Here is a 15,026-nt window from a genome sequence, read left to right as displayed (position 1 = left end):
GTGGATGCAGCAACTCATGGTAGGTGGGGAGAGACAATGGGCCAACACCCAGCTTGCAACGTCCAGGGCCCAAGGCACCCTCAGAGCGGGCAGTCCACGCGTGAGGGGGGCCTTCCACAACACAGTCCAGCCTCTGCCACTCACCAGGTCCGCCGAGGATCGGGCCTCCAATCACGTGGCCCACAGGGTGCCAGTCAGCTCTCTACCCACACCGACCCGGGACTCCCGCCACCCGAGAATGGCAGCCGACACCACGTCAGCGCCACAGGGGAGCCGAGGGCGAAGTCTCAGGCGTCTCGGCCGCCCCAGCCAGCAGCACCAGCCCTCCGGTTTGACAAAGCAACTCAGCACCGGCAGGCAGGGAGCAGCGGCAACGGCTGCAGAAGTAGAATCTCAGCCAGGCAGGGAGAGGAGGACACAGCGGGCACCTCACCGGAGGAGCCCAGAAGTCGCCACCAGGCACTGCAGCTCTGAAGGGTCACGTCCGCCCACCCGAAGGCCAGGAGTGTGCCGTGGCAGCCCGATCCGAGGGACGCAGGGTCCCAGCTTCAAAGTAAAGAGGCAGCCATATTGGAGGAGTGTGTCCGGCAGGCAGACCGAGAACCGTGAAAACACCGGATCGCCAGGTTCTCCAAGGCCAGGATTTCAGCCAGGGGTGCAGCAGAGCATCGACAACAGGATAAAAGGCAGCATGATGCCGGAAACTAGTGGATTGCAGGCGGATGGCGGAGGGGTCCAGGAGCACCGTCAAGGTGCGACTGCCATCTTGGCTTGGTAAGCCACGCCCCCAGCAATAGACATTTAAGCTGCAATACAAATACACTAAATACAGGAGCTACTAAAATGCTTTTGTATTAAAACAACATGCTCCTTCTCTTTGCTAAAGTGCACTTCAAAAAACCTTTGACAGAAACCCTACTCCATATAAGTTTTCTCTAGCACAGTAATGGTCACTGTAGTGGTCATTTCATTCATTAACCATTAAGAATGGGCATCTAACAGGAAAAGACAAAAACTTCAACTTTCCGTTGACTTCTGCTAGCAGTACCAAAAATAAATTTACTTTTACACCAACATTTTTTATTTGTCTTTCCTCAAAGTGAGTCCTGCCTCAAAAAACCTGTCAAGAAAGCTCTAAATTATACTCTTCCACAGTCTTATCAAATATCAAGATATCTTCTTGAAAGTAAATAACATTGTTTATCCTCTTAATGGGCAAAAACGGTCTTGGGTTGCTTGTGTTCCGGTTCAGAGAGGACCTGGTTTTGCAGTTCTGGCTTGATTGTTCCTATTGGAGCAGAGTCAAGACTTATTTGCATATAGCTAGGTCTAATCTGAGGTAGCATAGTGGGCAAAAGAACGATGGGTTGGAATTCAACCTAGAGCGATTGCCAGTGGTTAGGCTTATTACAGGCATCCACCCATTACGTTTTGTGGGCTTGATATCTCCTTAAAAGCTACAGCCATCATTCTTTGGAAAACACTCCAAGCCGAAGAAAGGACAAAAGGCATTCTCATAAATTAAAATGCACCCTTCATTGTAATTACTGTAGAAAAGGTGCTTCTAATCATTGTGCAACTGGATTCCACAATATGCGCTGTGCAAGTCAAGTTTGGAAAAATATTTTTACCCCTTCAAGAGTGGGATGAGTTAATTGACGTTTGGTAAGGGAATGTTATTCACAACAATGTTTTGATTCAGACTCCTTGAATGTACGCTGAATCTCAAATGGTGACCAGACTTTTCTGTAATTCCAATGGGTGAAGTTCCAACTAGATGTTTCTATTGGCTCAATGATACCCTCTTTGACCATTTCTTCTAACATTGGTTTTCCTGACCCTCTTACAATTATTGGTATATTCACCTCAATTGTATATTGAACTGGGATGGCATCAAGTTTAACCACAATTTTGTAAACATAATCCTTGAGCTGGCTTGACCTTTCCTCAAACACTTCCTTTGCCAGACTGATAATGTAATCTCCACTGATGTCTTCCACAACCATGATCTCTTGGTAATTTGGAAAGGATACTAATGCATCCAACCAAGTATTGGGGCACCACCCTCTACCACATAAACCTTACCATAAATTACTGTCTTTAAATCTTATTTTGGTAGGCTTGTACCCATGAATATCAATTTCTTCTCCCTGACACCCTCCTGGGCAAATGGTTTTGGGTAAAAATTAAATCCTAAGCCATTCCAATTGAAACAATCTTTTCTGCACGACTATATCCATGCAACTGAATTCCACCATGTGTGCTACATTCCTCCCCACTACAGGATATCTGGATCCCTTCATGGAGATTGGCAATGAATTATAAGAATTTGCCATTTTACATTAAACAATGCCATGAAATAGGTCCTCTTAGTCAAGCAAAACAAAGTTAACTAAACTTCCAATCTTGATCAAGTGTATAAGTGCTGAAACATTAGTGTGCGAGATGAGCCCTCATCAGTTTTATACTCTGTGATGGCCCTAGGGAACTCCCACAATGGCCTTGAGTGGGAGAACTGTGTAAAGTATTTGTAAAATGCACACACCCTTAACAAAAATTGGGATTGGCATTGCCAACGCTTTTGCAGGTACATAAATGGGAGACAGCCAAGCTGGTATCACCATCACTTCTCAAAGACATCGCTAGGTTCTTTGTTGTAGAGAAAAGGGTAGTATCAAATTAATATGTAACCTTGACAAATCTGATCTGTCTGGAATCCTGGAGTTAGTGCTTGCCAGCGATTGCTTCCATTGTTGCAGGAATGTGCTCCCTTTTCTCACATTCCATGGTACATGGTTGCAATGGACATGGACGTCATTTAAGGCCCACCAGGGGTCACAGCTGGGACCCCTGGCACTGCTTTTGTGCCCCTGACCTCAGAGGTTGAAAAATCAGTGCCTGGAACACAGGGGCAGCTCTTCCTGATGGACGCTGATTGGAGCTCCTTTTGCCTGGTTCCTGTCGATTTTTTTTATTATACAAATAGTTAATAATATTATTCACTCTTAGTGTAATACGAAATTGAGTACATTAGCTGGAATATGACCCTATCACGAAGCTAAGGTAAGTAAAAAATTTCGGTAAATGTATGTTGTATGCATGCTTGCGGGTGAGAGTGTGTTACTGTGCTTGAGAATGTGCAAACTTGTTAGTATGCGTAAGAATGTGTGTGTGAGTCAAAGTAAAGGCAATGGCACTCCCGCTACCCCTGACATTTTGGTGAATTGACGTCCATGGCTATGGGCCAGCATTGGAGACTGTTGCAGATGGCCCATTGGGTGCTTCGGAGGCAAAGGCCTGTGAAGTTACGGGGTAACATAGGTCAGCACTTCTGGGGCAAAGAGAAAAGAACCAGAACATTCTGGAGACACTGGAACATTCTGGAAGTAGCCTGAAAGTTTGGTACAGTTCTAGGTCAGTAAAATCTGGGAAGAATAAAGACCGAGTCACAGTATTAAATTTTGCCCTGTCGATAAGATCTCTATTCTGGTCACATAGTTTAGATGGTGCACCTTTTGTTTTTGCTTCCCTTCGGTTCCCTGGGGTGATTAGGGCAGATTAGGTCAACTCTTCCACTCTCCCTTCAACAGACACTGAACTTTGCTTGCTGCCAACTTGGAATTTTCTGCTCAAATTTAATTCACTAAAAGTCATCCTGGCTCCTCGCATCTATGTTATCTTCATGTTCAGCTCCATACCTGTATCCTGTTTGATTGGGGGTTAATCAAAGCCTCCCCACTTCCATACACTGCTAAGCTTTTCTACTGATACTCACAAGGCATATTATCTGGTTTTACACAAGTATATTTACGTTAATGGTGCCTTGTGTTATAGGCTTACGGGGGTAACCAGTAGGCCTGGGTGGAAAAATAATTCCATTTGCGATAGTTAGGGGAATTTGATAACTGCGTTATGCTATATGCAAACAAGTGGCATGAAACACACCCAACAGTGGAGCCCTCTATAGGCCAGCACCTAAACTGCTATCCCTTCCATATTTGTATCCCTATACAGTAACTAAGGGTTTGTGTGCACACTGAATCGCACCCACTGTTACAATGCAAGTCCCCAACAGGACCTAACAATTTCAAAGAACAAGAGCAGGTGCACCACACATCAAAGAATTGGGAAGAACAATAATATAATTCATTCCCCACATCAAGGTTATTCAAAAATAGTTCCTTTTTATTCCAAGATTATAATGATTCATTTTTCCTTTTTTAAAATACAGAATCATAGAAACAATTTGATCTTGACAGCACAGCCGACGCGTTTCGTCGTTGAGGCGGACTTCTTCAGGGCATGTATAAGATGCAAGAACTAATCAATCCTATTCGGCATGAATAGATACAAAGTCAGATCCATAAAATCTGTAGAGGCTTCCCCTTTTTTTCTTATGTAGAATGAGATTATATCAGAGCGTCGTATTTTCTAGAGTCACCATATGTTCAAAAGTCTGATCAGGTCACGTCATTCCAACTATTTCCCTGTTGCATAGTGCGAAAGGTATCAGTCTTCACAGCCGATATGAGGCTGTATCGAGCGCCCGAGTGTTCCGGAGATAACGGCTGGCGGGCAGAGGAAAAATAACGAGCAAAGTTATGGATCTGACTTTGTATCTATTCATGCCGAATAGGATTGATTAGTTCTTGCATCTTATACATGCCATGAAGAAGTCCGCCTCAAGGACGAAACGCGTCGGCTGTGCTGTCAAGATCAAATTGTTTCTATGATTCTGTATTTTAAAAAAGGAAAAATGAATCATTATAATCTTGGAATAAAAAGGAACTATTTTTGAATAACCTTGATGTGGGGAATGAATTATATTATTGTTCTTCCCAATTCTTTGATGTGTGGTGCACCTGCGCTTGTTCTTTGAAACCGCGTTATGCTTGTAACACAAAATTCCTGCCAAAGTCCGCCATTCGGTGCGTGGTAGAATTATTCTCCCATTGGCACCTCACAGGGCTCATGTGAACAATGCGAGTCTCCTGTAATGCGCGCTTGAGAGCTCTATTTCCGGTCACCATGGAGCCTTCCGGCACCACTTTGTGACACCGGCGAACGTGAACGGCTGCTTCTCCAGTAGAGTTTACACTTGAGAAGCAGCTAAATCAACCCAGAAATACCTTTTTGAATTGATATTCTACTCGAACGATAGGTTTGGGTTATTTTTTAGTATGCCAAACATTTTCTTCTTCTTTCCGGAAGTGCACAGAGACTCCAACTTCCTATTCCTGTCCAGAAGGCTCCTCCCACTGCTTTGTCCATTTCCTGGTCACTTTTCATTTGGATTTCGAGATGAAAGGATCACTCTCGCTGTCTGCCATTACCGCTGCATATATACTATTAGATTTTATAAGGACTTTGTTTTTGTGACATCGTATATAAGTTAAAAACGTTTTTATAAGGGTGTTGTTTGATAGAGGGCATACACCAGTATATATTTGTACTTTTATTGAGTTTGTTAAATTTGATTGTGGCTGTGGTGGGTAGCCTGCAATAGGGGCCTAGTATGTTTCTGCATTTATTTTTATGAGGGAAGAAGTTGCACAGTTAAGCACATTTTCTCCATGCTGGTTAAATTTGCACTATTGCATTTATTTTAAATGTTTCTGTGGTGTATATTGTTTTAAAACATCTATGATTTAGGCTATGGATGGCATTGGATTAAATCATTCAAAAAACAATTCTGTAAATGTGTATTTTATTTTGGTGCTATAATATATTTTGATGCCTTGGGAGGATGTGTATTGTTGTAAAGTTTTTATAGCTGACTTAATTTTTGTTTTTGGCATTGCTGAGTTAATGGTAGTGTTTTCTTCATTGTATGCCATGCATCCTTTGTCTGCCCAAGTCAAAAAGGAAGATCTTCCTAAAGTCATTCTGAAGTCATCCGATGACTTCAGCTGGGCTATTCGTGTAATTATCCAGGAAAGCCATCCTGAAGTATGTGAATAGGGCCGAACATTTAAATGAGATGATTCTAGAGTCATCACAAAAACTGCTCTAGGATTGTGTCACAATTACTCCAGTTAAATATGCGTGATGATCCATTACTACTCAGGGAATACCAGTTGACAACTTCAGGATGAGTGTTAATTACTACCTGATGATTTTAAGACAATTTCATGATGACTGCAGATTATTACAGTTTAATTCCAGGACAACGTCCAGATAACTGTGAATTACTGGAGGATGATTCTGTGATGACTTTAGAATCAGTATGGATTACTCCAGTATGATTTCATGACAACTTTAGAAAAAGTTTGAATCACTCTAGGGAGACTTCATGGTGACTCTAAGGTCATTGTGAATTGCTTTTGGATAATTTCATGACAACTTCAGGGTGAGTGTTGATTACTCCTAGGTAATTCTAGGGAACATTTTGGGTGGCTATGGGTCACTGACGAATGATTTAATATTGAGTAAGGGATTTAATATCGAGTAGGTTCTATGACATAAGTACATTCTCTTATCACTACTATTTCTTTGTAGAGCCCATGAACTATATTAGATCTGCTGACCTGCTGAAAAGCAAGTACTTGCAGAAGCAACCCCTATGTACCATTCCATATAAAAGAGGATTGTGTGTACATGTAATACTTTTTTTGCTGAGAAAGAAACAAACTCCAACTTTGGCATATTACTGTATTGACATCTATAGTAAAAGGAGGCGGGGAGCTATCAAATAAACCTGAAAAAGTACTTCACAAGTGTGTTGCTTACTTTCTATTCAAATGTAGACTTTTAAATTGTGATGCTCCCCCCATAATCAGGCAAATATTATATTCACTGATAGCATTATCTGAAGGTTAATAGGTCAAAGCCTATCTGACAGCACAGCTCCCTGGTTGCAAATACATATTGGGGTCAAGTTGAATGCTTACATAGGAAGGCATTTCACTCATTGCTTTCCATTAACTTTGTGTTTTTTTACTCACATTTGCTTGCATTCAATTCATCGGCTTTATTTGTTTCAGCCTATCCAGCATATCTTTAACTCTCCTGTGGATCATAGCCTGTTTACCACCTCTTTGATTTGGTCATCCTCTTCTTCCACAAGTGTGCGCTTTTTGCAACTTAGGGGGCTTATTTACAAGCCCCTTACGCCACTGGTGCGTCACTTTTGAAACGGGAGAATGTGACGTACCCTTTGTTTTTCTTTTTTGTGAAGTACTCCATGAGTGCACATGTGTTTTCCAGTTGTCTCTTTTGCGTACTACCTTCGTCCATTCTTCAACCTGAGTTCCATTTTCCACTTGTGTGCTTTACCCCCTACACCACTGCATTGCTTTCTCATCTGTGTGCTGCTATTTGCCAGCTCCACGCTCTTCTGTTTCACCCCTTTGCCCACCCACTCATTCCCTGCATATTGTTCCCTCACCCATGTCCCCCATTTTGCTTCCACCCCATCAACGCTCGTGGGACTTCAGCCCCCATCTACTTAGAAAAAAACATCTTTGCATATTTTGCCTCATCCAACACATATCAGAAAAATACATATATAAAAGCAGCAGTGTAATTTTGTAGGCGGGTGCATGCCTGCTGAATGTCCCACAACATGGCACAGTGTGCTGTATCAAGACATTTCTTTCTTAATTCTTAAGCCATGTTGCACAGCATCAAGCACGCTGTTCAGCATGGTTCAAGACCCCTTGCAAAGACAAAGGGCCCCAAAGTCAAGAGCTATGGACTTTGCCAATGCTTGCTTTTTAATATTGTGATCTGTAGCAAAAGAGTGCACAAAATTGATCCAAAGTGACTTGTATCAATGTAATTGTATTAGATTAGAGCACATGCACGGTCCTGTAAGACCTCAGGATACTATAAAAGATAATAGATCTGTAGGGCAAGCTTTCCACCCTCACAGTTTTGATGTCCATAGGTGGACAGCTTTTGTTCTTTCACACATATTTTTATGAACTGCCCTGTTTTGCTTACACCCACAACCCCCTGTGTTCATCTGCTCCGTCCTGTGTTGCTTCCTCTCCCCAACCATGCTCCCTGTGTTATTTCTGCCTTCCCCTCTTCCTCCATTGCTTTGGTCCCCCCCACACCTGTTGCCCCCCTCCACTCACTTAAACCTTATTTTTTTTTTTTTTTTTTTTTTTTTAAAAACCTTTATTCGTGCATCTTAAAAGAACAAATACGGGCCTACAACCGTCAGGCCGGCCACGATACAGTAAAGCACTGATACCCACATTACAGCCCCCGTGCATCAACGGTCAGGATTAACAACAGGTTATGAGTCACATACTGGAGATATCTTCGAAACCCGGGGAAGGAGAGGTGAAGGTTAATTTTAAGTTTTTTGATAATTTTATCAGAGAAAAAAGTCAATGAAGGATAAGAGCAAAGTAGATTCGAGTCCGCAAGATAGCTTCACCACACGGGCGAGCAGCAACATCAGTAAGAACAACAATGGGAGTAAAATCTCAATCAGTGAGGTGGTGCAGAGATATATCAGGATAGTCACATGAGCAAGTACGCGCCCCTCCAGAGCCGCCCCCACTCGATCCACCCCACACCCGGACCCCGAATCGAAGAAAGTAGAGCACAGAGACATAAAAGAAGAAAGGCCCATAGAACTAATTGAGAACAGAGTATTACCCCCCCACCCTACACCAATGCGGAGGCTACGGCCTACCCCCCCCCCAGCATAGTGCCTGTCGCCCAATGAACCCGAAATATAGAGAAGAGAGAAAGTAGGAACAGAGTAAAGAAGGGAAGAAAACAGAAAAGAAGGTGGGGAGGAGCCCACTGGACACCAGAGCGCCCCGAACCATCAGCCAGTTATGGCCCCACACACTGAGAGCCCTCTACGCCAAAAAACGGCATGCAAAGATACCATGGCACCACAGTTTAAGCAAGGGATACAAGTCGTGACGAGTGCGTGCAAAACATACATACAGTCCCAGTCCCAGGCCAGCCCGTCCATAAACCATAGCGATAGAAGTCAGTCTAGCCCTGGCCCGATCGCGGGCTTGGGATTAAACCAGCTCCTGCGTGAAGGCCCCCACTTAAACCTTATTGATTGATTTTGTCTCTTTAACAATCAAACTCAGATCAGTAACTAAAAGGAAAACAAGAATTGACAAAGCAATGTTGTAAATCAGAGTGGCTGTTGTTCACCATGGCTAAATGTCTGTGGGGATAAAGGAGAGTGGGGTGAAGGAGAGTGGAGTGTTGTAAAGTGTAGTAGAGCGGAGTGTTTAGGAGTGAAGTGGAGTGGTGGACAGTAGAGTTGAGTGCTGTGTAGAGGAGTGAAGTGGGGTGTCACGGAGTAGCGTACAGTATTGTAGAGTATCGTAGAGGGAGTAGAGTGTCGTAGAGTGGAAGGATCATAGAGCTGAGTGGCATAGAGTGGAGTATAGTTTCTGAGTTGAGTAGAGTGTCTTATAGCCGACTGCCATAGAGTATCGTGGAGTGGTGTAGAGTGGAGTGGCATAGAGGGGGTTGCGTAGAGTAGAGTGTTGCAGAGTAGAGTGGCATTGAGTGGAGTAGATTGTCATTGATTAGAGTGTCATAGAGTGGAGTAGAGTTTTGTAGAGTTGAGTGGCATTGAGTGGAGTAGCATAGATTATCAGAGCAGAGTGGCATAGAGTAGAGTAGTGTGTCATAGAATAGAGTGGAGTAAAGTAACATGGGGTGGGATAGAGGGAGTTGCGTGGAGCATCATAGAGTGGAGTAATGTAGTAGAATGACATAGAGTAGAGTAGGATGCTGTAGAGTGGACTACAGTGCCAGTGGAGAAGAGTTTAATGGCCAGTGTGTGTATGTGTTTGTCAAAAGCTACCATTTTGTCTTTCTTCTCCATGCCATGTGGCTGGTGTTCATTTTGTGTGGTCAGTGTCCATAGGCCTGCATGTGTGCTTTTTTGTTCATGCCTCCGTTGCATGTCGTTTGACCATGTGGCCGGCTGTCATTTTGTGTAGTCAGCCAGTGTGCTTTTGCCATAGGCCTGCATGTGTTCTTTGTTGTCCATGTCTCCTTGCTTGTTGTTTGATCATGTTGCTGACAGCCATTTTGTGTACTCAACCAGTTTGCTTTTGCCGTAGGCCTGCATGCGTTCTTTATTGTCCATACCTCCTTGCTTGTTGGTGTTTGAACATGTGGCCAGTGTTTAGCTGAGCTGCATCCCCTCCCTAACATAGGTCTCTTAGGACATAGGCGCAAAACTGCATTCATCTTTCTAAGGATTATTAAAAAAAAAAAAAATCCCTGGCCTGCACCCCCTGTCTGCCATAGGTCTCGTAGGCCATAGGCACACAGCAGAATTCACCTTTTGAAGGATTAGATTAGTCCATTTTTCCTTGGACCTGCCTGCCTGCCATGAGTGTCTCACCTTAGAGACACATAAAGCTAACTTTTAAATCTGTATGTTGTTGTTATCCTTATTGAAATATGTTACGGTTTGGTTTGGAATGGCCAATGGATACACTATTGCTGTTAATTATTTGGGAATGGTATTTCCTCTCTAAAATATATTGTCTGAATGAATTAGTCATACTGCGAAAATGCCATATTTCACAGAATATTTTTCTTTTTTGAATGCCTTTAGGTACACAAGAGACATCCTCTACAGCACTGCCAGACAGAAGGCTGACACACAGTGACACCACACTACACCTCAGCCCTCCTCTGCCTGCTTCCGCAGCTCAGTGCCAAATGACAGTCCTTGAAGATGGCCCCACAGAATGGTGTTCCTGCCAAGAAAGTGGCCAGTGAGGAGGAGGAGAAGCAAATTGCCACCACTGGCATGCCAACCTCCACCCTTTTCGGGACACGTGATATGCCGCAACGTCATCAGGGGAGCAAGCTGGGAGCAGCACTCCCGCATCAACTGCACCACCCCAACCATAGCCCAAGAAACAGGCCTCTCAGTGAGGCAGCCACTGCAATCATGGTGACGAGCAGTTAGTCAGAATTGGATGTGTATCAGCCGCAAAGTACCCAATCGTCACAGGAAACTGAGCAAAGTGGACAACAGGAGTCAGCAAAAGTTCTTTCTGCGGTAGGAATAAAACTGGAGGTTAACTACCTGCTGAGCAGGATATAGCTCTTGATGGACCATTGGATTCCCTATCTCCAGCAAGAAAAAAAAGGGTACTCCACAATCCTCTCCAAGCCCCCCTTCTGATGATCTGAACAAGGATTGGACCCCGGCGGAGTCCAAGACCTGGCACAAGAGACAAGATTAAAGGAAAGTTCCTGGAAGCCTTACAATTATGGAAAAGGACAGTCATGAGGTTAATCCAGTGATTGTCAGTATGAAAGCCTGCTCAGAGGACACCGATATCACCACTGCCAGCTTCCATATTTGTAAGGCCTCCGCTGAGACCTTCATCCACCACTATCTCAGTCGAAGTACGTACTGCGGAGAGGCAATCAGCACACCCACCTATCTTCAGCTTTCCTTCAGGCATTGGCAGTGGCACAATAAAAAAGTTCTCCTCCCCAGTTTGGGACTTCTTCATGATTAGCAAGCAGGAGGATAACCTTGCAATATGCTGCATTTGCCACGCTAGTGTTAGCCGAGGTAAGCCTGGTTCACACTAAGATACTGGAGGCCAGACGACCTATATGAAAAAATATCACGCATTCCGTGGGAGGAGAACCTTTAAAACATTGCTGTTGGTAGTGATGACAGAGGGGAATCAGCTCCAATCACGGTGACAGGAGGTGCGGAGGAAGAAGTAGATGACAGCTTTACATCAATCAGCCCTTTTCCCAGCAGTGTGCTAGCATCACCTGCATCTGACTGACTGACTGATTGTATTTGTAGAGCGCACTTATGCTGAGGCGTCTTGGCGCTAGGTAGCCGCATCTGGGAAAGCACCGACGTTAGCTTTGTAAGATAAGCCTGTTTTTTTATGGCCTTTCTAAAGATGGAGCGAGAGGGCTGAAGGCGGAGGGAGACAGGGAGGGCGTTCCATAGTTTGGCTGCCAGGAATGAAAAGCGTTTACCACCCCATCTTGCCCTCTTAATTTTGGGAGGAAGGGCCAGCCCGACGTCAGACGACCGTAGAAACGCGCTGGAGTATAGCGAGGGAATAGAGATTGAACATCTTCGGTCCCGCCTCCATAGAGGGCTTTGTGTACAAGGCAGAGGGCCTTGAAATCAACCCGGCGTCTTACCAGAAGCCAGTGGAGTGCTTTGATGCTCCCGGAGGTGGGATGTTTCGGAAGGCCACATAGTACTCGGGCAGCAGCGTTTTGAAGAGATTGGAGTTTGGTCAGCTGTTTTACCCCCGAGCCCAAATAGAGTGCATTACAATAATCTATCCTAGATAGAATAAGAGCACCCACTACAGTTTTCCTGAGGGAAAGCAGGATAAATGGGAGAATTTTATAAAGGATTTTAAGTGTGAAGAAGCATGCGGAAACCACTTGGTTGATTTGGGGGGCACAGGTGAGCCCACCATCAAGGAGAAAGCCAAGATTTCTAGCCTTGGTCACTGGCGAGGGGCATGTACCAGCCTCCGGGGGCCACCAATGCTGATTCCAAATGCAGGGTTTATTTCCGAACTCGAGGTCCTCGGTTTTTTGGGTATTTAGCTTTAAAAAATTAACCCTCATCCACGACATAACGGAGGAGAGACAGTCGCGAAATCGCTCAGCTGGCAAATTGTCATTTTGGGTAATTGACACTAGAATTTGTGTGTCGTCAGCGTAGGAGACGAGCACTAGGCCATGACTCTTGATCAGTCTGGCTAGAGGGGTTACATAGATGTTGAAAAGAGTGGGTGAAAGTGCCGAACCCTATGGGACTCCGCCCGGGAGAGTGAACCGTTCAGATTTCATACCTTCCCAGTGGATTAGCTGTTCCCTAGAGTCAAGGAAGGAAGTGAGAAGGGATAGGGCCTTGCCACTGACTCCCACGGATTGCAGCCTAGTTAGTAATACTGTATGATTTACAGTATCAAAGGCTGCCGTGAGGTCTAGTAGTATTAGGGCAGCTCTACCTCCATCATCCAACACCCTTCGAATTCCTTCGGTTGCCATGATCAACGCAGATTCGGTAGAGTGTTGGGATCTAAACCCATGCTGAGTGGGATCTAGCAGGTTGTTTCCCTCCAGGTAGGATTTTAGATCCTGATTAATGGCCTTTTCCAATATTTTGGAGGTTATAGGTAGACATGAGATGGGACGGTAGTTTTTCGCCTCCAAAGGATCAAGAGAGAGTTTTTTCAATATAGGCCTAATACAGGCCAGTTTCCATCCTACTGGAAAAATCCCAGTTTCAATCACTAGATTGAGCAGCGGGGTCAGTGCTCTGCCGACCTCTTCCGCTGCTAGATGTAGAATATACGGGGGACAAGGGTCAAGTGGGGATCCTGATTTAGTTAGAGAGAGTGATTCAACCACTTGCTTCACCTCCAGATTTGAAAAGTTAGTTAAGCTGCCATGGTGGGACTGTCTGTCCCACGCCTCCAGGGGTGAAGCAGTATTGACCTGGGGTAGATTCAAAAGTTCATCATAGACCAGATTAACCTTGGACTGGAAAAAGACCGCTAGATTGTCGATAAAAACTTGGTTGGGGAGGAAGACAGAGTCCCTAGGCCGACTAGACAGTGCAGTTACAGTTTTGAATAATTCTTTGGAGGAGTTGTGAGATGTAAGAATTTTAGCAGTAAAATAGGTCGATTTAGCTAAAATTATAGCTTGTTTGTATTCCTTCAAGACTGCACCATAGTCTGATTTAAGCGAGGGGCTATAGGAGGAGCGCAAAATGCGCTCCTTATGTCTGCATTTGATTTTGAGACTTTTTAACTCTGCAGAGTACCATGGTGCTGACGCGTGTCTTTTTATTGCTGGTTTAGACACTTGCGGGGCCAATGGATTAGTGGCCTGAATAATCCAATTATTAAAGTCTGAGGCTGCCAGATTGGGATCGGTCTGGAAAGTGGGATGATCTTTCAGGGCTGCGGACAGCTCAGGTTGCGTGACCTTTTTCCAGGCCCAAATTTTGCTCAGAGGGGGTCTTAATCTACGGGACTGATTGATGTCGGCAATATTGATGAGAAAGTTGACGGCATAGTGGTCGGTCCAAAGAAGGGGGAATGAGTTAACAGCCGTGATGAGTGAACTGTTAGTAAAAATGCCGTCCAGGGTGTGTCAGGCTTGATGTGTGGGTTGTTGCACCAATTGCATCAGACCAAAACTAGCTAAGGTGTCAGTTAGATTTGAGGTGTCCACATTCTTAGTTACCTCTAAATGAAAATTAAAATCTCCAAGCAATGTAAAGGATTCCGTATTAAGACAAGACTCCATACGGGTTTGCAGCTGGGTGATGAACGTACGCCTAGGACCGGGGAGTCTATAGACTAAGATTCCTTGAAAAATCTCCCCATTGTTCATTTTTATGCTCAGAAACATAGCTTCTGCCGCCAAAAGAGGTTCAGGTATCATTCTTACCTTAAAACAATCTCGATTCCGCCCCCGGTAGTCCCTGTTCTATCCAGATTGGTGTCTAAATAATCTGCTGGTACTACATGATTCCAGTCAGGGTCGCTTGCTTCATTAGCCCACGTTTCAGTTAAAGAAATCAAATCAGGGTGATGAAGTTGAATGAGACATTCTAGGTCGGTCTTGTGTTTCATCAGAGATCTGATGTTAATTAGAACGCAGTTAATAGGATTGGCGCGTGTTGTTGCCATGTTGTTGTCTGAGGGGATGGAGTGCCGGTGTAGCCCACCCTGTGCAGGATACGACGCCCTAGTGTTAATATGCTGGGAACAAAGGTTGGGCCCGTACTGGATGGAGTTAAGTTGATTGGCTCTACACCTACCGCAGTATACCCAGGGGAAGATGGAAAGGTCTCTGTCCCGATTGAGGTCCCAGCAGTCAACATATTTTAAGGACAGTAGCTCCTCGTGGGGATAAACCCGCCTAGACATTGAAGCAGGGGTTCTGGCGCTGGTCGCGCTCCGGGCGCCGACGGGCGCAGAAGGGCTTCCCTTTGGCGCGCCAACGGTGTGCCAGCTGCGTTCGCTCGCTGCGCGCGCCTGCTGCACGCGCCC

Source organism: Triturus cristatus, chromosome 7 (assembly GCF_964204655.1).
Source record: "Triturus cristatus chromosome 7, aTriCri1.1, whole genome shotgun sequence".
Classification (NCBI taxonomy): domain Eukaryota; kingdom Metazoa; phylum Chordata; class Amphibia; order Caudata; family Salamandridae; genus Triturus; species Triturus cristatus.
This window is presented reverse-complemented; position numbering follows the sequence as displayed.